This window comes from Melozone crissalis, unplaced genomic scaffold (genome assembly GCF_028551555.1).
Source record: "Melozone crissalis strain CALT ecotype California unplaced genomic scaffold, PUWL_Pcris_2 ptg000081l_1, whole genome shotgun sequence".
NCBI lineage: Eukaryota > Metazoa > Chordata > Aves > Passeriformes > Passerellidae > Melozone > Melozone crissalis.
In genome coordinates, this window is record NW_026535858.1 from 16,892,068 (window position 1) to 16,915,941 (window position 23,874).

Here is a 23,874-nt window from a genome sequence, read left to right on the forward strand (position 1 = left end):
GAAAATATGGTAATTCTCATTATTGCTTTTCCTTTATTTTTATGTTTAGTATCTCCCACATCTCTCTGCAGCAGCTCTGATGACCAGATGTAAATTCTGATTGCTGTGGACTTGGTCCTAACTTTCCATGATGAAAATAGGCTCAGGTCCAAAAGTCCTATGTGAATATTTGCAATTCCTGTTAACCTCAGCAGTGTGTAGCACACATTAAAATTACTTCTGGGATCTTCACCATATTTCCTGTTAAATTGCTTACCTATAGTCTGGTCACCAGAGGTGTCCCCAGCGCTCAGTATTGGGCCCAGTCCTGTTTAATATCTTTTATCACTGATCTGGATGAGGGGACTGAGAGCAGCCTCAGTAAATGTGTGGATGACACCCCGTTTGGTGGCAGTGCTGGTTGCTGGAGGGCAGGAAGGCTCTGCAGAGGCACCTGGGCAGGCTGGATCCATGGGCTGAGCCAATTGATGGGGTTCAGCATGGCCAAGTGCCAGCTCAGGCACTTTGGCCTCAGCAGCCCTGCAGCAGCACAGGCTGGGGCAGTGCCTGGGCAGGGGCCCAGGAAAGAGGAGCTGGGGGAGTTGGATGGCAGCACTGAACGTGAGCCAGGTGTGCCCAGGGGGCCAGGAAGGCCAATGGCACCTGGCCTGGATCTGGGATAATGTGGCCAGCAGGAGCAGGGCAGGGATTGTCCCCTGTATGGGCACTGAGGTCACACCTCGAGTGCTGTGTCCAGTTCTGGGTCCCCCAATTCAGGTAGGAAGTGCTGGAGTGAGGCCAGAGTAGGGCAACAAGGCTGGTGAAGGAACAGCTGAGGGAGCTGGGGGTGTTTAGTCTGGGGAAAAGGTGACCCAGGTGTGACTCTCTACAAAGAGAGTCCTGAAAGGAGATTGTAGCCAGGCAGAGGTCGGGCTCTTCTCCCAGGCAACCAGTGACAGGACAAGAGGACATAGTCTCAAGCTGCTTCAAGGTGGGGTTCAAGCTGGACATCAGGACAAATTTCTTTACAAGAAAGGGTTTTTAAACATAGGAATGGGCTGCCTAGGGAATTCATGGAATCACTGTCCCTGGAGGTGTTCAAGAAATGACTGTATGTGACAGTGCCATGGTCTAGTTGATAAGGTGGTGATCAGAGGTTGAACTTGATGATCTCAGGGGTCTTTTCCAACCTAAATGACTCTGTGGTTCTGTGTAATGGCTCTTTATTAAATGTTAATGTCCTCTGATCCTTTTTACTGGGTATTGTTCACCATCTATTATCTTTCTCCAGCTTTAAGCTTTCTGTCCCTGTATTTTGCATTTTTGTATATTTAAAGATAAACAAAGTAACTATAAGAATCTTGACCGACATACCAACAAAATAAAAACCCACTGTACTTCTTCAGACCAAAGGTTCAGCAAATCCAGCATCCTGTTCCTGTTGATAGCTGTAAATGGATACTTGGAGAAGATTAAATGTGAAAGTGTTAAGATGAATGTGTCCTTACCAATACTTTCCTAATCCTCTAGTACTTTCCAATTTAAGGATTTCCTGATCAATGTGTGGTCTGTACACCCAGAGTTTCCATCTTGAACCTCTGAAAATGTAATGTAGTCCCACCATCCTTTGTGAAGGAGTTCTCCAGGTAGCTCTTCATACAAGAGAGTTGTTAGACCTCCTTTGGTGTGTTTTGAATTTCATTTCCACAAGCTTTATTTGATGATCCTTTTCTCTATTATTGGAAGATTCTGTCCTCTTGAGGTTATGTGCAGTTGTTTCGCTTCTTACCACACCCAAAATAATTTATCATGCCAGATTGAAGTGTCAGCAGCCTGTTTTGTTCTGCATAGAAATATTGTTCAATGTGCAAGTGTGTATGGATGAAACTGAACTTTCTGCCTGTGATGGAGGGCAGATGACTGAACTATGTAAAAAGGCTGTTGCAGAGGAGGTGGCTGAATCCAAGTTTCATTCATTCTCATGCGTGTCCACTCCAAGCAACTAATTTCTGGAATTAGTGAAGTGTTTCTTTTGCTTTCTCTCAACATCATCATAGGGTTTGTTGTTGACCAGTTCTCCAGCAGAGAAGCTGAGTATTTTGTTTTGGTTGTGTTCCTGCTCTGAGCTGGCATAGAGGAATGAATTATGGACAGTCAGCTCTTGGGCTGATATAAATCAGCACGGCCCTGTTGATTTCAGAAAAGCAGTTCAGCTGGGTTAGCCAAGTCTTTTGATATGTATGGGAACTGCTTAGTTTCCTATCATAAAAGTGGTTAAGTGTGTGCCTGACTTCAAGCATCTTCCAAAGAACGGTGCTGAAAAGAAGTTGATGCAATAAACCTTCTCTGTGATTCTATATCCCTCCTCTGATGTTTCAGTATATGCAGTAGTCAAAATGTTTGCACATGGGTTATTATTATTATAACCCCCAGTGAACTTGTCTCCCCAGCAGGAGCTCAGATATACAAGATAAAGTTAATTGGGCTCCCTTTCAAATGGAGAATTTAGACCTCCTTCCGGCTTTTCAGGTAAAGCAACGTGTTTTGGATGGTTGTTATCTCTCCCTTCTCCCTTGAGCTATGCTAATTCAAATACTGTAAGCTGATAAACATTATTCTAACATTGGTAACACTTGTATAAACTCCAGTGCTGTTCCCTTCTTAACACCTCCCACTTCCTTGCATCCGTGTAAATTCTTTGCCCCAGCATGGTGCACAAAGGTCCGATACGGATCGTGTAACACACCCAATACAATGAACGCTTTCTTTCCATCTTTACTGGACTCTGGAACTCTTTTGCTTTCCTTCTGTTCAGCACTGAAACCCAGGCCAGCTTGCCAGTGATTTATTGGGTATTCAGGGTTTCCAGTGATTTACATTTTCCATCTTCCCTTGAAGGCATTCATGCTGCTTCAGGAGGATGTGGTGTTTGGCTTTAATGTAAAATATTCTTTGCAATGATTTTACTTCTGAATTCAATAGTCTTACCTTCTTTGTAGGAGTTTTAAAAACAGTACTAATAGCTGGATTTGGGCTTGAGAAAGAATAAAAGGAAAGTTTCTATTTGCAAGCATATAAAAAAACGTAACAGTTTTGGTTTGGTGTTTCTTTGCTCTGGAAAGAGAGGAAGAAATATTGGTTTGACAGACCTCAATTAATTCATCTGGAGTGTAAAATTAGGTCCATCTTTTCACAGATATTCATCTAATTGGAAGATGATCCTTCTCCTCTGCTCAAGGTCTAGGTAACAAGTAGAATGCTTCCCTTCCATACATAATCGCTAGTGAAGGCTCAGCCTTTCTATTTGGGAGCATTTTTGGGAATATTTATGAAGAGATTGCATGCTTTGGTTAAAAAGTAAGATCAGACCACTCCTTTCTCTCCCCCTGCCCCCTGTTAATTTCCAGGTTAGTTGAATGAGAGTTGCCATTTAGCCTTTGGTTCAGGGAGCCTGAAGATACTTGTTTTAAGGGATTCACTTGCAACTTCTGAGTTTTGTCTTTCATCTTCTCTGATGCTTCAGGCAGTGAACTGCCACAAGTACACTCCCCACCCTAAGAAGAGCTACCTTCCTAGGAACATAAATTAGAGCTTCCCGCTGCAGCAATTAAAATAATTTCAGTTTTCGAGGTAGCTGTGTGTCAACAGGACACACCTCCCCTTTATCTGGAAGGTCCAGCTGACCCCAGCATTTTTATTTACTGGGGAAGTAAGGTGGGCTGCAGGCTGTGCTTCCCTTTCCCTTCTGCTGAGGTGTGTCTTGCCTACTGTGTGCACAGTTGGAGAATGATTTATTCATCCCCTGAGAGCATAGGAGACCAAAATGGCAGCTACAGCATAAGGTTTCGACTCTCCCAAGATGCTGGCAGCCTCATGGAAACTGGCTGTGCTCCCAAGCTTTCTCCCTTTGCGCCTGAAATCTCCCAAGCACAAATTGCTTGGGCTCTGCTCCAGATACGAGTTACAAAGTCACATCTTTCAGGTGTGACAACTACTGCCATGGGTAAGACTGTAAGGCCACGTTAGCTGCTGCTGAACCTCACCTTGCAGTCCAGAGTGGCTCAGTCTCTTTTTTTCTGTTGTACTGCTGATAGAGAGTGATAGTGAACGTGGAGTAGGGGGTGTAGCAGGAGAAGGAATGGAAGAAGGTAGAGGTTAGTACCACGGAGCAGTGCAGTTCCACAGCAGCATTTGCTTTTATTGTGAATCCAACAGCACTGAAAAGAAGCCACAGGAGAACATGATTCTTCCTCTGTGATGGTTCACCTGCTGCAGTTCCACTGGCTTTTTCCAGCCTCATGGCTAAGGCAAATGAAAAGATCTCTTGGAGTGTAATGTCAGTTTGTTTTATTCAGCTCCAGCATCCTTGGGCCCAAAGTGAATATCTAAAATCCATCAGACAGGACCACTTGTAATATCTTTGAATAAAGCTGTTGAACTTAAGCTCCTGTAAAATCTATAAAGCAGTTTGTCTTTCTTTTTATATCATTGTTGCAAGCTATAATTTTAACTGCAATATTCTTTCTTGTGAGGCTTTTAAGGATTACTTCTTGGAAGGTGTTGGAAAGGTGAGAATGACAATTAAATCTTATCTCAAGTGTGATTTTATGGTTATATTGTACTATTCCCCAGAAGTATGAGTTTGAAATTGTTGTGGGCTCTGAGCAAATCTCTGGGGCATAACTGAGAAGAAAGTGCTAAAATATGAGTCTTTAGCCCAATTATTTTTATGTCTGCATTGGAATGAATTTTAAGCTTCTGAAACTTCTTTGATCATTTCACTAGTGTCATTAAGTAATTATAGTAAAAGAAATAGTCCTGTCCTTAAATATGCTATGTTTGTCACAAATTGTTGGAAACTGGAGAGCTGAAAGGATTCTGTCTGAATTCCTAGAACCAAAACTGTGTGTGTGTTCAAATGCAGATTTGTGGAGGCATTTGAAATGTCCCTTGCAGTGACTTCAGTCTTGAGCATGACTTATTCTTTCTTGGTGTTTCAGTTAGAATTATTTTATTTTTCAGGCAAGATTATTCTCTGCTATCCCAAAAGAGAAATGGAAATTCAGTTTTGTGGTTATTGAAATTATTTGCAAGTCTGGATGAAATTCAAATGTTAGTTTGGGCTGAGTAAAAAGACAAAATCTTAGGAAAGTGTAACGAAAATGTTTTAATATTGATCTAAAGGAAATTTTCCTTTCTGTTAATAATATTTTTCATTCTTAAAGAATTTATATTTTTAAAAAATACTTTTGGTGCAATATGACACTTTCATTCTACCCTGAGAAAGATATTCTGATTTATTCATTTTTGCTGAGAAAAATTTGGTTTCTGGTCATCCTGAGCCTACCCATTTAAAAACTTTCTTTCATATTCATGTAGCCATAGTTAAATCTGCAAGGTTAGATCATGGGGATAATTGAATGAAAGGAAGAGTCGGAGGACGTTGCCTCTGCAGAAGCTTCTCACAGCATGGAGCTTCCTTCAGATAAAGCAGTTTGTTAGTTCATGCCTGCAAGCAGCTGAACCTTGAGCCAAATCTACCTTGGAGCCCATCCACCCCGTGGTCCTGACAGTGTCACTCCTTTGTGGGTGACCTCTTCAAACTGGAGTCAGCACTCATGACGAAGCTCGAGCTTTTTTTTTTCTGTGTGCAGTCTGCAGGGGCAACTTAAAAGCTGAGGTTAAAAGGATGACTGAGGCCAGCAAATGCATCTGCAGCTCTTGAGTAGAATGAGACTTTTGTAGAGGGATTGCCAACAGGAGACTGGTCTTGCTAGGAACTAGCAAAGATGGATGGTAAATCTCAGATCATGATCCCAGAAATGATCAGACCTTACTGGTTTCACAGCTTACTGGTCTGTCAGAACCTACTGGTTTCAGACTCAGCCCTGGATGTCATTCCTCTGAGAGCAGGAGGAAAGTTTGCATTTTGGAATGATTCTGGTTGCACACTTTGGATGGGTGTAGTATATGTACCTGCCTGTGAGCTCAGCCTGAACAGGTCCCAGGTAAAAGCACATTTGGAGAGGCAAAACCCCAGGAATTATTCCTACACTACTAAGTATGATATGCACAGAGAATAGGAAACAAACTGAATGTTTCTTCTAATAATATTTAAACCTGCATAATATTATGTTTCATCAAAAGCTCATGTGGAATGTAATTTATTCTTTTTCCTTTTCTTCTTTGTATTTTAGACAGTTCCAATAGTATACTCTGTCAAAGTGCTTTACAAATCTAAGGGGTTTTAAATTAATTTTTTCTAAAGGGATTTTTGATATTTTGTATGGCTAACTGATATTTTTTAACACTTCCTAATGAAGTCTAGGTCTAGACAGAGGTTGATTTTGTAGAAGTCAGGCCATATTTCTTTTTCCCCCTTTGCAATCTCACAATTGAATGACTTCTTCCTGACATTAACGGGAGTTACACATTAATAAGGAGAAAAGAGCACGTTCCCACCCTCTCACTTTAAAATGTATGCAGGAGATAATATGAAAGGCTTTACAGTCCTAATGATTTTTTTTCCCTAATGTTTATTTTAAAAAGTGTTCCTCTGCAGGGGGTTGATCCAAAGCCCATTGAAGTCAGTGGGAATTTTTCCATAGAATTCAATGAAGTTTGGATCTGGTCCTTAGATAGCTCCGGGAGGTAGGCTGCTCATTTTTTGCAGCTGTCCTTGGGGGTGTTGGAAGAGAGCTGCTGCTCTGGCAAGTCCATTCAGTGTGAAGCATGCTATTGATTATAAAGCATAACTCCTGCAAAATTTCAGCTGGAAGGGAGTGGGAGGTTCCACATAATAATCAATAGCACAATATGAGACTATATCAAGGAATTGGCTTTTTAACAAACACTTTTAAAACAACAAAGGAGATGAGATGGTTTTCATTTAAAGGGCAAACTCCCCTTTATTCTTAGGATTCCAGGCAGATTAGCCCTGGTATGTCCTCAAATGCTGTACTGAACATATTCATGATGCTTTCTGCTCTCTTTGTAGAAGCAGCATATGGAATACTTGCCTTTCTAAATGTTCTGGTAAAGTTGCACCTTCTTGTTTGCTTTGTAAAGCTGCTCAGTATCTTGTGAGTGAGAGACTCTGGCAAAAATCAGAAACAGGATAGTCCATAGGGAAGCAAACTGAAGAAGGTGATGAACCTGTACAGTATCTGCTTCTTCCAGTTCTATATTTTCCCACTGTCTAGTGGTGTGAGCATCCTCTGCAGCTCTATTTTCACACCCACATCACTGCTTATCTGTTCAGTGGTTGCTTAAGTGTGTTAGTGGAGGGAGATTCATATGGGCAGGTAATGCATGTGTACTGTTAGAGTAGATTAAGGTAAAAATCCTAATTCAGGTCCAATGGTAATCTTGAAAGTCAGGGTCATTCAGTTCATGGCAGCTCCCACACATGCTCCAGTAAAGCAAACCTGTGTAAGAGTTTGCATGGAGCTGCTGGATGCAGAGTTTTACCAGCTGTGCACGGCCAGATCTCTGTGCCCACGAGGAGTCCTGTGGATTTTTGACTAGTAGGTGCTGCTCAGGTTCAGCACCAGGTAAGTAGTTGAGGGTAGAGGATGGAGGATCTCTTTGTAGAAATTGATACTTTTATCCCAGGTGTTAAACGAACAGTTTGGCTGGGGTGCCATTGATATTAAAACCATAATTAGTCATACACTGTGGTGATTCCATCCAACACAGGGTGGAAAACCCCCTTGTTTTTCTTTGCACCACTTGTTTTCTACTGAGACATAATCACACAGGGCCATGGATCTTTTCCCTTTTCCACTATTCACAAAACTATGTAACTGTGGCCCCCAAGCATCTGGACCGTGATGTTAGGGTGATATAGGAATCTAAGGCTAAACTTTAAGGAGTTAGAAGGCAAATACTTAATGGTGATATTCTTCTCAAAATCAATTATATAAAACATAATAGTCAGACACAGTTCAGTTCCACCTGGTGCAGCTGCTTGCCTTGGGCAGCAGGGGATAATCTGTGAGCAGGCATTTCCTGGACAGGTTCTGCTAGCCTACCCCAGATTGTTGTGATGGGGTTTTCTGAAGTGCTTGCTGTTATTTAAAACTCACCAGTGGGGAGCTTTTGTCCCTTTGTCTCCACCCCCATAACTTTTCCATTCCTTCTTTGGTTGTTAGAGTTGTTGGTGTCCTGGGGCAGGACCACCGAAGGGAGAGTCTCCCTTTCATCTTATACCACTTCCTTTGAAGTTCATTTGGCATTCCTCAATTCAGGGTTGGAAAAGATGGACCATCCTGGTCATCATCTTCATGACAAATGCAAATGTCAGGAGAGTGGGAATTGGAAGGACCAAGTTTAACACTTATATGTAGGCTTGTTCTGAAACAAAGACATTATTTTGAAATATTAGTGATTTTATTTGCAGAAATCTGCAGTAACTATGCATTATTAACTTTTGTACCAAAGAAGTTTCCTGTAACTTAAAACACATTGGTTTTTGAAATTACCTCTTGGGAGTTTATTTAGTTTTGACTGAGAAACTGTTAAATTCCTTATTACTGTCATTTTGTTCCCATTTGACAGAAAAATTGTTCCATTTTATTAATGTTCTTATTTGCCACAGCGACATCATATACAATAGATTTGTTTGTATATGTTTTGTACTTCTGCTTCTTAAGTCACCCAGCCTTCCACAACAAATGTTCAAAACATTTCTTCTCCTCCTCTCCTTTATCTGTCTTGGGTTGAAACTGAATAGAGCTGATTAATGGTTGTGGGGGCGAGTGGGATAGGAGAAAAGACCGTGTGAAACCTCTAATTACTTTAGTCCCTTTTCACATAAAATTTGGAAAAAAAAAAATAGAACAATTCCCAAATGCAAAATGAAGAAAGCCCACTAGCTCAGAAACAGAAAAGCTGCCTGTGGGGCTCTGGGTGAGTGGATGCAGGAGCCTGGTGCTCCACCAGTCTTGTGGTGGGGTGGGCCTGGGTGGCAAAACGCTTGAGCAAGTGTTTTTGTGGAACTGGTGGTGTTCCTGCTGGTCACTTACTGGTTTGTTAGAGATGGGTTTGGTCCTTGGGGCAGGGCAATACAGGTAGGTGAGCACAGGTTCTGGACTGCATTCCATGTTCAAGGTTAAGTGCAGGTTCTGGACTGCAGCAAGGGTTAGACAATGCCAACAATGCCTCCTGTGTGGGTGTGTGTGCTCCAAGTCCCAGTGATGATACACGTGTGCAGATGTTGCAGAACAGATGTTGGTCAGTGGGGTAAGGCATTCCCCCGTGAAGAGAGGGTGAGTGCTGCAGTACTTCTGAAGGCCTTGTGCACCTTCTACATTTCTGCCCTGCAGCTGAGAGGGCACCTGCATTGTGCTTTTTCCTTGGTATTGCATGGTTTTAACAGCTACATTGTCAGTCTGACCTTTGTGTGCATGACATACCATATTTATTGTATACCTGCATGTGTATATAGCATATAGTGTCTATATATAATAGGCATGCAGTACATTTTCGGATTTAGCCTTTCCCTTAATTTGTTCCTTTATCACATGTAGCTCTCTGTTCTTGTAAGTGCTTGGCACAGTTGACTATGTTTTTATTTCCAGGAGATGAGTCTTTTCCACCATCACTCTGAGGCGTGAAGGATCAGTGCTCTCAGTTGGGTTTAAATGGATTTAGGGAGCCAGTTGGCATTGACTGTTCTAGAAGTGTGATAAATATTTACTTATATCCATAGATACATTTAAATCTCACTCCTACGACCCTTTCCCCTGCTGCGTTGAAGACATAAATGCTTTCTCTTTTTTCATCAATAGTTCTACAAAAGAAGGAAATTTATATTTAATGAGAGCCTGTCTCCTGGTGTTTACAAATTCCTCTGTGACGAGACTACAGCACTAGCACATGGAGACATTTATACTCTAATAGGATTTACCTTTACAAATATCTGAAAACCTTTTAAAGCAGAGATTAAATTGTTTAGCTCAATATTTAATCTGTTACTTCCTCTTTAAAGATGCCCAGTGGAATTTGTCATACACTGAGCTGATAACACGTAATATTGATCAGTCATAAACATAAAACAGAGAAATCTCAGGAAGTCTTCTGCAATCCTTTTCTTTTTAATTAAATTTTGATCTGAACTGCTTTTGATTAATTTTCTTATTTGTAAGTATGTGAATTCTGGGGGCCAGCAAGTTTCTTAAGTTGCCTGGCATTGGTCTCTGGTGAGTGGCTTAGCTCAGGAACAGTATGATTGCATTTTTATGGTTTTCAGATATTTAATAGCTTCTTCCTGTCATTTTCTGAATGAGTGAATAAGGTTTAGCCCTCTGGGAGCCAGCACAGCATCAGAGAGTGGAGAAAATGAGTCGAATCTGTGTACTTGACTGATTGCCTTAGTCTTAATTGTTCTCTTAATTAGCTGCAGTAGCAACTGCATCTGGGGAGAGATCACGGTATTGGTAAACAGCTCCACCTTGGAGCCCTGTGTAATGCCTTTTGGAAACATGACAATGAGCTCTGCATCTCCGCTGAGACACAAACCTGCCAAATCTTCTGCCCCTGAAGTCTTTGGTTTCCTCGTGTGATCTGTCACTTTTGTCTGTGAGATGCAGGCCCCCAACTGTTTGTTCTTAAACAAATTAAGCTTTAATATGCCAAAAGCCAGCTTTATTGAGCAGAATAAGGGAAGGGGAAAACAAAAGAGTGTCGGTGGAGGGTTGTTCAGACAACTTGAGGGTGTTATCCAGATTAGGAGTGGGAGACAGATGTGCTTTAGGGAGTCAAGGCAGGCTTGAAATGTTTTATGGTGGGAAACACAGGCAAACTGAGGTCAGAGAAGATGTCTCGTGTCAAAGCAACTTTCTTCCTGTGGGGGTCGGCTCAGGCCTTCAGCGTGAGCTGCTGGCACAAGCCAGCCACGGCCTCCAAAGGGAGCTATTTGGCATGTCTGTGGAACGAAATATACTGGGTGATGCTGGAATTGCCCACCAGTCCAACTTCGTTTCCCGTATACTCAGTGATTCTCTGAACACAACTGTGGGACTTGCAATGAGAGGTGTGAGGTTTAAGGTTGCATTAAGATTTGTGTCATTTAATTCCTACTTCAGCTTTGTGATGTAGTCTTGCTACAGCAGAGAACCTGCAATAATAGGCATAGTGGATCCCTAAAGCTGCTTGGTTTTAAGAATATCAGCTAATTCTTAGGTGCTTTCATTGCTGAATAGCTGGCCCAAGATTTAGACTGAGATGAAACTGGGTTTTATTCATCACTTTACCCACACTGTGAGTGCCCATTACAGTGCCTATGGCATTCCATGCAACAGGGCACTGGCAGTAGGAAGTGTGAATTAATGGGATTTTTAAGTCTGACTGAGGCAGGTTTGGAGACCAAAAATGTTTTCCTGTTTTTAATTAATTTTTTGTTTATTTAATCCTGCAAGCAAATACACTTACTGTAATATTGCAATATTCCCTTTTCAGTAAACAGCATATTCCTTTTCATGTGCCTATCCAAATGAAGAGAATACTGCTGGATTGTTTGGTTTTGGTGCTGCCAAAAGGAAATGCATGGAAGGGCATGAAAGGGTTTGTGGCTGTGTCTTACCTGGCTTTCAAAAGGCCTATTTTCAGACTAGTGAGTATCTCCTCCTTAAGGGCCATCAGTGCTACAACTTGGTTGTTTTCTACCTCTTACAGAGGTTTAGTTCACAGCATCATTTTTTGTGTTACTATAACTCAAATCTATTTATTAGCAAGATTACACTTAATCTGCACAGTTCACCTGATCACTAATTAGCAACAATTTGTAATTATTTTGCATTGTAGAGGTGTGAGATTTGGAAGACTTCTCCTGCAGTAATATTTTAGATATCCTTCCTCTGAAAGCTTTTCTGTGCTTAGAAATTCTTTGTGACTCTAAATCTTCTGTTGAACCCCTTACTGAACTTTAAGCTGTGGAAAGAAGGCAGGTTCAGGTGAATGATGAGCAGATAATGTGCATGGGATAAAAAAGGCCGTTTAGTCAGGTTTGTAGTAGTTAATTCTGAAATTAGTAGTGAAGGTTAAACTACATTTTATTATATTAGGGGCAATAAAATTCTGTAGGGAGATATGGATGCTGGAATCCAGGATCAGCAGTGGTTAAAGTTTTATGGCAAATTAACTCATCCTATGAAACAAGCAGAAATTAAATCTAGGTAGCGAACTCAAGCTATTTATTCTATGCATGGCTTTACCATTTTTAAATTCCTGTGGAATACTGAAAGTGCAAAACAGATATTTTAAAAAAATTGTTGAAGTGAAAAAAGGAATGCATTCACTGTAACTGTAGCAAGTATCCTTCTTGCTGTTCTGGGAGCAACATAAGCATGAAAACCATTTCCAGCTGCAACAGAGATGTGAGGTGAGAGAACATCCAACAGGGCATTAGAATTTGGAGGAATGTGACTCTAAATGGGTCATCCTTTCCTTGTTACTGCTTAGCCCTTCTGATCAAACATAAGACAGGTGTGAAGGTGAGTTGTAGGAACTGAGATTCTGCATCTCAGGGCTCTGAGATGAAGTTTTTTTTGTGTAGGATATGTAAATTAGAGGTGAATAAAATATAAATTTCTGGGTTTTATTAAAAAAAATTAAAGTGGTTCCTCCTGATACAGCACCCAGTTATTTCTGTGTGTATTCACTCTTGGAACCCACTTATGTCAGCTCATTCTCTGGTGGTGACTAATGATAATATTAATGCCCTACTGTTTAAACCAAACCTAAACCCTCAGAGCCAGTGAGTGGATCATACCACTACTCTACTTGTATAAATCCAGAGTTACCTCTGCTGACTTCAGTGAAATTGCAAATTATTGGGGAAACTTGTAGCAAGATCCTAATGTGATCTAATGTTAATACCACTTTTAAAAGCCTTAGTTAAAAGCCATGGGTTACTGAGTAGTATGTTCTAAGGGCCAGAGATAATTGGCAACAATATACCTAAAACTCTGTTTTCTAATTTTTGCTATCAAACTGAGATTAAAGTTTGCTTTTCACTTGTTCTACAATGTTTTTAAGCTAACTTGGGCAAATTCCATTTCAATGGGCAATTTCCTATTCCTAGGTTGGTGAAGATAGATTTTGTTGGAAATAGACACTTGTGCTCATTAGATTTTTTTTTAATAAATTGAGATTAAGAAATAATTTGCTGGAGATTTCTTGTTGCTTCATTATCTATGTGCCTTTCTCACATCTCTACCTCAAGATGCTCTTTTGTGTTAAAGAGGATGATTCAGAAAAGTTTTGTCTGCTCTGTGAAACAAAAGCTGCCTGTGCCTGCCGAGTTTCCTGTTTTCCCCAAACCCCTTCTGGATGTGCTTGCCTGTGCTGCTCATGAAGAACTATGCTATGAAATCCCACAGTGTTTGAAAACCTTAAGGGCAATAATAATAATAATAATAATAATAATAATAATAATAAATTGACTGTCAGTCCTTGATTGTTGAGAATGCCAGATATGTTATGAGCACAGCCATAGATTCTTTCCCTGCCTGTGGTCTGGGAGCTGCAGAGCCACGTTTTATGGGTTGCTGTGCTGCCTGGTGTGGCTTTGGGATGTGTTCAGGGATCCCCATGTTCCACAGTCAGCATCACAGATGTTCTTTCTCTGCAGAGTGCTTATTGTACGTCCCAAATAATGGACCATGCAGTTAACACTGTTCTTTTTCTTGATTATTTCCTACTATGGTATTACCCAATACATTGAGAGTTCACCATAGCTTAGAGTGGTTATTTCTAAACCAGTGTAGTAATCATAAATGTTAGCTGCAAAGGCAGAAGGTGTAGGGTAATCAAGAAAGGAAATTAAAAGCTGCTGTTTGTGATCCTGTTTTGTAAACATGAGGCTCATTCCTGGAAGTCAAAGTCCCTTACTTTGGCTTTCAGTCTTATGATTTGCTGTTCATCTTAAGCCCTGATCAGCCCAGTGTGTTTATTCTCCAGCCCAGAGAAGTTTCTTCTTTACAGACTTGGGCAACTGAGGCAAAATGAGAACTAATGAGCTCAAAGTTGCCAAGTTCACCCAGAAGGGCAGGGGATGACTTGGAGGGCATGCTGAGCAAATCCATGCAAAACACCTCTCTCCTATCCCAGATTTAAAGAGAACAGAGATCTGATCTTATTCCCAAATCTGTTTTGCATTTGTTTCTACAAGTAAGGCTATAAATATATGCAGTTACAGTCAGATTTTCTCAGGAAGTCCATTAATTGCAGGTATCTGAAATTCCTCTCGTATATCACTGTGCTTCTAACACATCCAAAATTTCACTTTATGGTGAAATAGATTGTTAGATTATTAGACTACAGTTTGAATGACCTCAATATCTTTCTGCCACATGCTTGACTACTTCCAATAAAACTATAGGTAGTGGATACATTTTAATTTACATCATGGCAATAGAATTAGGCAGATTTTTGGTTAATCTTCATAGTGATTAACTAAAAAAGAAAGATTCAGATCTGAGTGAATACTTGAATCACAATTAATAATTTATTCAATAAATTGTTTGTGCAGATTGGAGAATTCTCTGATTTATTTGCTGTAGGAAGTTGCTCACAAAGTTCTTCAATTAATAATTCATTGTTTGAAGATTGTTCATAAATACTTAGGTTTTTGCACTTGTGATTTGCAATTCATATTTTTTAATTGTTAATATTTTTTAGCCTGCTGTCTGGTTGGACAATCAGCTTTCCTGATTAATATATGTAGCTTGTGAATGTTGCAATTCTGTATTGAGGTAGAAGCAGAGATGATTTTTTTATAGTTTTGTTTGTTTGTTTTTTTTACTTAAAATATGGTAGTTTTAATATTTGGTCACTTGTGCTATTCATGTCCAAGAATCAAAGTTTGGATTTGATTGCCTACTCATACACTCAATTTCCATGCGTATATTACACTGAGGAAGGGTGATACAAAAGGTCAGTCAAGTCAAAACCCAAAATGACAGCAAAGGCAGCCAAAAAAATTAGTAAATCTGCTTTGCTGTACTGAAATGCATAGTCATGCAGGTTCCCCCCACCTGCCACTGTCCTTTCAGCTCTACAAGAATTATATTCAGATTAGCATAAAAGTCTTCATTGTCATTAATTCACAGGTTGATTATAAAGGTGACTGAGGTTTTGCTCAATGCTTAGAAATGAAAATGTACTTGGTAACACTTTTATTTTTCTGTGACTTTTCTGAGACTGGAGATGAAAATCTGGCATCACTGAAGATAACAGCAATCATCATGATTTTTGGTATCCTTCTGGGTTTAAGAGTAAGGACTGATTATCAAGGTAGTGCAAAAGTTAAATCTATGTAACCAGCACAACAGGGGTTCTGAGAATCCAAAGTTTTAAACTCAAATACTGATTAATAATTTTTTAAAAATATATGCTTAATGCCAGTGCCTGGTAAAACTTTGCCAATGGGAGCTTATGCAGTAGGAGTTCTTTTGTCTCTGACAGATCAAATCTCCTGGGTCTTTGAATGTACCCCTAAAAGATCTCAGTTCTGGTGCTGTTGATCAGAAGCCAGAATGCTTTCCTGAGATTTGGTGTGAAGAAGATTGTATTAAAATTTGTCCTTAGGTGTTTGGAAAAAAATCTCCATGAATTTGGGCGTAAAAGGCTTCTCAAAACAGTTATGATTAGCTTCCCACAAAACTAGAAGAAAAGATGTAGCATCTTTTCTACATCCAAATTTTCATCCCTAGTTGAATACTAATAATATTAAATAAGAATGACTTAACCAACTAATGTCAATCTTTATTTTGTCAAGAACAGATTTAACCCACACAATAATTATATAAACAACTGTCCACACTGGGTCAAATTCTATCCTGACTGAAGGTGCATTTGGGATACAATGGCCCAGAGCTGTTCAGTGTAAATATTCCTGCAGTTCTGAATATGACCTTTTTTTTCCTCCTGACTTGCCATTGTATTATCTTTGGAAGGGAATAATGTCAAAAGGCTTTAAAATGTATATATATTATTTTAGTGATTATGTTATCAAAACCCCTCTGGGATATCCTTGCCTTTCTCTCCTTAACACACTACTTCCCCCCTCCCCCTGCTCTCTCTGGTGTTGTCTCTGAGAGAGCAAAGTAAAAATTAAATAATAGTTGACATCATTTGGTTGGACTTGTGCTCAGATTATCTCTATTATTCATGTGATCTTTCTTATTATTTTTCTTTTTAATTCACCATTATATTTTATTTACTTTAATGAGCTGGATGCTGGGCTTCAGCCTGGGACTTGAGAGAGACCTGGCGTGCTTTCAAGCTATTGTTTCACTGTGGTTGAGATTAACGTCATCAGGATTTTCCTCTCTGTTATTTATTAAATCTTTTTCTTCCTCTCTCCCTCCCTCTCTCATGTATGAGGAGTACCTTGGTGATGGTCATGAAATAGAAGCTACATAAAAATAGTGAATTCATGTTTGGAGTCTTTCCTTCCCAACTTTGTTTATGGAGACAATATTAAGTGTAGCAGATCTCCAGTTTTATTTGTTTCTCTTTTCAAATCTGAGTTGGATTCTAGCAGAGGAAATATGTACATTTAAATTGGACTTGTGTAAATTCCCTAAATTCTAATTTTTTTTTCAGAAATTTCTGGTCAGCAGCAGCTCTGTGCAGAGGTAGCCTTCACTAGTAAGCCAGTATATATGTATGGTGTTAGTAAAACAGTGATAGAGGACAAGTAAAGGCCTCTGTATCTCAGCTACAAGGGGCAGAATGGAATTGAATTGCCTTTGCAGATCCCCTCTGCAGAACAAGTGTGTCTTTTGGTCAGTTTGTTGAGCTAAAGATAAACTTAGAGCTGTAGTCAGCTCTAGATCCTTAGATCTAGATGGCTTAGATCCTCCCACCTGCCTTTTGCTGGCTCTAAGCTCTCAGAAGTGCCTGTCTGGGAGGAAATGTTACTCAGTTTTAGACAGAATATAGTCTCTTGTGGTTTTTCCCCATAAAGGTATAATTTAGGAAAAGGAAATATTTAAGCCTAGAATTTTTATATTCAAAGAATAATTTTTTGTCTGAAAGCAATGTTTTCAGTGTGTCTGGCAAAGTGGAGCATCTCATTTTTGGTTGATGGCCATGAAAATGAACAGGATTTTTATCTGGGAGTTCATTAAATACTTCAGTTTTGCTTGGTCTTGAGATAGACTGGATATTAAGGGAAAAAGGAGGCACATGGATTGAGTGCAATAGTTGGAACAAGGGCTCTTTCCTCAGAGTCTCTGCCTGTGCATGTCTCTTTTGAAAGGTACTTCTCTGTGTTGCTTTTTTTATTTACTAGACAGGATTTACTGCATCAGCAGTCTTCAACACTGGAATAAAAGGACAAACTGAGAATGTAATGAAGTCTGTGGCGCAGTTTCTCTTAAAATGAAGAAATACTCTTTTGGGTTTTTTTGTTTGTTTTGTTTAGGCTGTTTATCACATGTAAGACTTTCAGGTGGATTCCAGCATTCCCAAGTTGTTTAAATCAAGACTCCTTTGTCTGTTTTCAAAGAACTTGGTTCCTAGGGAATCTTCATGAGCCCATTCAGGTGTGTTGAAATACACCCCTTTTTCTGTTGAACCACATTTCTATCTGAAATTTCAGTCACTGTGGAGGACTATCTTTAATTTTTTTTGTATTTCTTCAGAGTTAGTCTTTATTCTTAAACCTCCTTGACCTGGAAAGGCATTTGTATTGATCCCAACGTGTGGTCTCAGACTATGAAACTTAGGAGCTCAGAGCTGACCTTTGAATGTCTGGTGAATCCATCCTCATTTGTTTTAGCAGAAACAGGGACCTGGATATCTATTCTCTTTTTCCTTTGGAATCACCCATTTTTCTCCAGCCACTGCATCTGGGACAGATAATCTTTAAACTCTTCCGTTTTCTGAAAAACTTTCTACGTTTACCAGTCCTGTGGAATAACATGAATTGCAGATCTTCTAGTTATATGTGGACTGAGTTGGAGCTGTGTTGAGAAGGCAGCAACACCAAAAGAACCTTTAGGCTTTAAGAAAATTCAGTGTAATCATATGACCTGTGGAAAGCATCTCAGAAGGACTCTTTTGAAGGGATTTTTTAAAGGGATGGCTCAGTGGAAGATCTCTCAGTTGAGGCTTTCCTTTGTAAAAACTCCTTTGCAATGTGATTCCACAAATGATATTTCTACTTGCAGTGTTAGTATAGAATAACACTCTTTCATTCTTGTGTGTGAAATTACAGATAAGCTGATCCATAATAATTGATCTATACTGCAGCTGGACCAAATTTGCTACTCAGGAAGCAACTCAAGATGCAGCCTGAAAGTTTCTGCCTTCAAAAGATATAGCTAAAGATAAAAGCATGATAATGATCGTGTTTTGCTGATTATACATTTCCTTGGTCTTGGCACAATGCAGTTTTCAGATCTTAATGGCTTTGCTGTATTCTGACTACATTTGCTAGTGTGTTGTGGGCATGTTCAGTAACACCTTGAGCAAACCAGGCCATGCACCAGAGTGGTCAATTTTTGGGCATTAATTAATGAAAGTGGTGCAGGGGAGTGACTGCAGCAGTTGTAGGACTAGTAGTTCATCAAAAAATACCATTCGTGCATTAACTCTGTTCCTGAGTAACAACCTGCCATCCATATGTTTCTGGCTTATCCTTGCAACTCATTTTCTAAATAAAGTTGAAACCTAACTAATATGGTATTGAGTCCCTTGCTGTTACAGTTTGTCAGACTTTCCAATAAAAGGCCTGTGTATGATGGCTTCATGCTTTTGGTATGTGTCAGAAATAGTTCTATGCATATACATTACAAAATTAGGATTTAATTTTTGTTGTGTAGCCATAAAAAATTAGATTATATAATTATTATGTTTTCCTTTCTTATCTTTTATATTTTTAACATAATTTTTGAGGATGCCACAGGGCACTCCTGCTGTGAATTAGCTGCAATAAACTCTCTTAAACAGATAAACATCAAAGAGCAGTAATGTTTTAAAATGAAGCAACCTGCATTCAAAATCCAATTGCTTTATGTTGTAGATATTGAATGCTTCAGCTGCTAAAAGTGGATGGGGTTTCTCAAGGCACAGAGGAGTTGCATTAGTAGGATTGTAATGCAACAGGGACCATTTGAGTGAAGTTGCTAGCAAAAACCATTTGTTTTCACAGGAATAGGCTTCCTTCTATTTTTCTTCTTCCTTATGGAAAATATCAAGATATGAATAAATTCTCTGCTACCAGGAATTCTGCACTTGTATTTAAACTGTTCTCATTGAACGGGTTCATAAAATCTTGTGGACTTCATGGTGAATTCTTGTGGATAATTGATTAACTGCAAACTTCAGTAGGAATATCAGCTAAATAAATTCCTTTCTAAATAGTTTAGGGGATTTTCTGTAGTCTGGCATTCATGTTGAACTGAGGCAGTTGCTGTAGCTGCTACTAGAACTGAAGCACCAAGCCTAGATTCTATTGAAATGCTGCCAATGTGATAAAAGGCCCAAATTTGCATTTTGGGACATCTACTTCATATAACTAAGGCACTCCACCTCCTAAGGCTGAGGCTGCTTGGAAAAGCCAACTCCTGTCAGTAATGTGAATACAGGATCAGAAAAGCAGGCACCCACATTGCCCAAAAAATACTCTGTGAAAGTTAATAAGACCTCACACATGGACTGTAGGATGTTTAGGGTCTTACCATCAAAGGTTATGTTTGCCTTGAGCTCTTCAAGATTCTCCAGTTTTCAACCTGACCTTGGTAGCAGATGTGCTTTGCAGGTGCAAAGGTGAAAATATTTATATTTGGGTACACAGCTGCATTTGGTTGCTCCGTGCCTTTATTGCTTCTTTAGCTGTGTTGCCTCTTTCATATAGTTTCTTTCATATAGTTTTCTGATGATCTGGGGTCCTGAAACAATGGTCAATAAATTGGTATTTAGTTTAGTTTTAACTTGAAGTAGATATCAGGATGAGGCAAGAACAGAGCTGAGTAAAGCTCCCTATTTCTTTTTTTCTTCTTAAAGCAAAATCTGTGTTGAAAGATGCAACCTCCCTGATACAGTAATTACAGGGTGCTATCCTTAGTGATGTTAAATAGCTCCCTTTAGTGTATCTGTTTGATCTTGAGCTGTGAATTCCCATTCTTTCGTGGGTGTAACTGTAAACAAGAGGATTAACATTGCTTCAGTGATGTTTTGCTTAAGCGAATCAAAGTTGAAAGGGTGTCTTGAATATCTGTAGAAAGCTTTGTGTGTTGCAGGGTTCCTGTTCTATATATATGCACAGTGCACCTTTCATGGTAAACTTCAGTAATGCTTTCAAGTTTGAGTTCATTTTAAGCTTTTTATATTTTGGTTGGTTTTGTGGGCTATTGTGAGTGGGATCCTCTGGCTCTGTGGTAGTGACCACAAAGAGGCTGTGAAGTTCCAATCTATTATAGCCATCCTTTCAGCTGCATAATTTTTTTCAAGACCTGTCATGGAGAACAGATTCTCACTTTAAGAGGTTTGCCAAATTTTAGGCTTTCCTAAAGTGCAGTGATGGCAAGCAGTTAATACACCAGGGATGTGAGTCCCTAGGAGAGTGGAGTCCTAAACCACTGTCTTCTGTTTGTGCTTGGAATGCAAGCAGAAGAAGGACTGTTTCTTGAGGGGAAGGTCTGATGGCATTCCATGGCCTGGTGCCGGTGTGGGTTGTCCATCATATCCATAAGGCTCCTCATGTGTTGTTGCTAACCTAGTGCAGGACACTGAAAAGGAAATAAGAAAATGGGGAGAGAAGAGTGTGAATATTTTCAGTTCCAGTCACTACCTGACATGGAGAGGCTCCTGTGTCATGCCATCAGCTGTGAGAAAGGAGAGGAAGGAGCAGCATCCCTAGAAACTTGTCCCTCTGCAGGACTCCCCCCACTGCTCATCCACTCTTCAGCAGCCAAAATCTGCCATTAGAGCACCTTCTGCACATGCATTTTTTAAATCAGGACCTTAATTAGAAAATACAGTCCTCCCCCCTTCCCCTAGTTATCCAACTAAAAGCCCAATATCATGATTCTTTTTTTTTTAACCTTAACTCAGCCAGATTCTTACTATGCCTGACACCTCTCTGTGACATGATTGATGTATTGAGGGTTTCCCTGTTACCTCCTACCTTCATCTGATATGGCACTCAGAGCTTGTCAGTGTCAGAAGCTACATCTGCCTCTTCAGTTGTGGCAGGAGCCCAAACCCTGTCTCTTGGAGGGGACTCACTCCTCCATGATTCCTTTCCAGGCTGTCAGTCGAGTCTGTTGTTTTCGTTTCAGCATGCCTGGTTGCTCTGATCAGAAGGACGCACTCTGCTCTGCTTGGAAGCAGTACTTTCAGAGGACACCAGGAGTTATGTGGGCCCTGTTTTCCTTCCTGTGGAGGAAGAAGCATTCACGTTCACATGCTATTCGTTGTTTCGAGATTGTTTAAGAAGCCACCGCTGTTGAACTAGCAGGGGATCTTTCCTTCAGTGAACTTTGCCAGAGCAGCTGATTGGTGTGCCCCAGCTGCATGCCATCATTTTCTTGGGAAAGTTTTAAGACTGTCAGAAAAATGAACATCTTCTTTCCTAGCCCTTATTGACGTGTATGGGCTTTGCTGGCCTTTCCAACTCCAGTGTGGGAGGGGTTGTTTGTTTTCCTTTTAAATGTTATCCTGCCATCCTCCTCTTTTAACAATGCTGTATATACATGAAGACTTGCTGTGTATTCAGTGTGGCACATGGATGGAGAGGATGCTTTGAACTGCTTTTGCAACAATGGATTCTGCTTGACTGATAATGAAACCATGGGTTAGACCTCAGGGAGGTGAGTCATATGTTAATTTGTTCTTGACGTTTCCTTGGTATGTTAAAAGCTGTGATCTTTCAGAAAAATCTCTTATTTTATTTTTTTTTTTGAAGCTACTTCCTGGGGCCATGGCAGATGCTGTTTTGGAATGGCACCCAATGAGTTGTTTAATGTAGTTCAGTGCTTGGTTGGCATTCTGCTATTGTGCGAATATTTTTGGTACTTCTTTTACCACAAAGATATTTTATTAAGAGTGGCACATTGTTATACACATGTGGTGCTACGAAGCTCCAGAATATGCATGGGACATAATGTTGAGCTGCAGAAACACAATAGCAATGAGTCACTGAAATCCCTTGTTGGTCACAAGAGTTTGAACAACTGCAGTGATAATCTTTTGAGACAATGTACAACTCCAGTGGTATTTGCTATCTGCTCTGTGGTCTCCCTCAGTTAGCTGCTTGATTGGCTTGGCTTTGTGGGTATCCTAATCATGTTGGCACAGTCACTTTGATTAACAGAGACATGCAACTTGGAAATCTCTAGGCTTGCACCGACCTCAATAAAGTTGTGTGCTTTTTCTCTTTCCAAATTTCAGCAGCTTCCTGAGGGCACAAGAAATGTTTTGCACAGCTTTCCATGATGGTTGGTGAATATTGAAATGTGGGGGTCAGAGGAGCCCATCTGCTTCTCTGTAAATTGTAGGCACAGAAAAAGAAAGAGTAAATAAATTAAAAAAAAAAAAAGAAAGAAGAAGGGGTGAATGCAGGATCCTTAAATCTGTGTTATTTTTTCATGGCCTTTCCCATAGGTCTCAGGTCACTTTAAGCATTAGTTTGAGCCCTTTCTTTGGTAATACAAGAGAGCAGTCTCATCAGCATTACTTCATTTGTGCCTAATCTGGCCAATCTTCTCCTGTTACATCTACAGTATATTTCTAGGTGTCATGCTGAATGCTGTCTTGGTCTTATTTAATTTCTATGCAGCTCTGTCTTTCGAGAGAGTAGGCTTGTTTTTATAGCCAGGTAAACAGAATTGCAGGTCCTTTGGCAAAATGAGGGAAAGCTTAATTCCTATTATGCCTCAGACCAGAAGAAATAGAAGTTTAATATCTCATATTACACTTAAGGAAACTGTGAGGATATGAAATCCATGTGGTGGTTTTACTAGGGGTTATTCCTCTGCAAGTTGGTTCTTGACCATATTCCCCAGTCTTCTACTTGTGTTTTTTAAGGAGATAAAATATTTTCAATGGCCATTATCTACTGCTATGTGGTCCTTGAATTGCCATCTCCATCACTGGAGGTTAGGATGTCTTCTAAAAGACAGCTCAGTCAAGCCAGAAGGATAAGAATTTAACTTAGATACTGTGGAAAGCTGAGTGTCCATGCTGAAATTTGAAATAAAATGTGATTTTGGAGGGAGACATTCCCATCTATCCACAGACATATGTTTTTAAAGTATGCTTTAGATGAGGTAGTTATCCCAGCTGTTGAAAGTATTTTTTGTAGAGAGAGTTTGTAGATCCTCGCAGTTTTCATTAAGGTAGTTTCCAGGACCTATTTGAGAGGTCTCTCTGTTTCCAAAAACCTTAAGCTTGTTTCTTGGAGCCCCCTCTCCTCCTTAGCTCAGCTCTGCCTTGTCTCACAGGGGTTACCAGGTCACATGCGCATTTCAGGGGAGTCATCATTCAAATTTAAAACCTTCCCATCCCCTCTCTGTGATGTTGTTGTTAGGGGTCAAACCTCATGCTTCCATTTCTCATTGAAGAAATTGTTACTTAAAATATGCCACAACACCTGCTTCCTTGACCCACTTTGCCTTAAGGCCTTTTTTATAAGATTCCTTTTTTTTTTTCATAGTGGTAAAGAGATGAGGGATCCTGAGGTCACTGTGCCATGTGGGACAACTGAATGTGCCAAAGATTGTGAACATGAGTCTTCTCACAAGTGAGTTGTTTCCTGGTGTTGAAATTTTTGCCATTTACAGTTATCCTTCCATTCCTTAAACATCTTTTAGGTCTTTAAAAATTATTCTTTAGTTGGAATTTATAGTAATAACCTGTTCTTACCCAAAATAATTGTGT

General features: G+C 39.9%; 1 long non-coding RNA gene across 1 annotated transcript in view; it reads left to right on the forward strand.

The window, feature by feature from the left end:
• Positions 1-23,733, forward strand: part of LOC128946611 (uncharacterized) — a 55,716-nt gene extending 31,983 nt beyond the window's left edge. The window contains exons 3-4 of the long non-coding RNA XR_008483974.1: positions 21,276-21,806; positions 23,651-23,733. This is a non-coding gene — a long non-coding RNA (uncharacterized LOC128946611). The remainder of the gene's footprint in view (positions 1-21,275; positions 21,807-23,650) is intronic.
• The last annotated feature ends 141 nt before the right edge of the window (positions 23,734-23,874 follow it).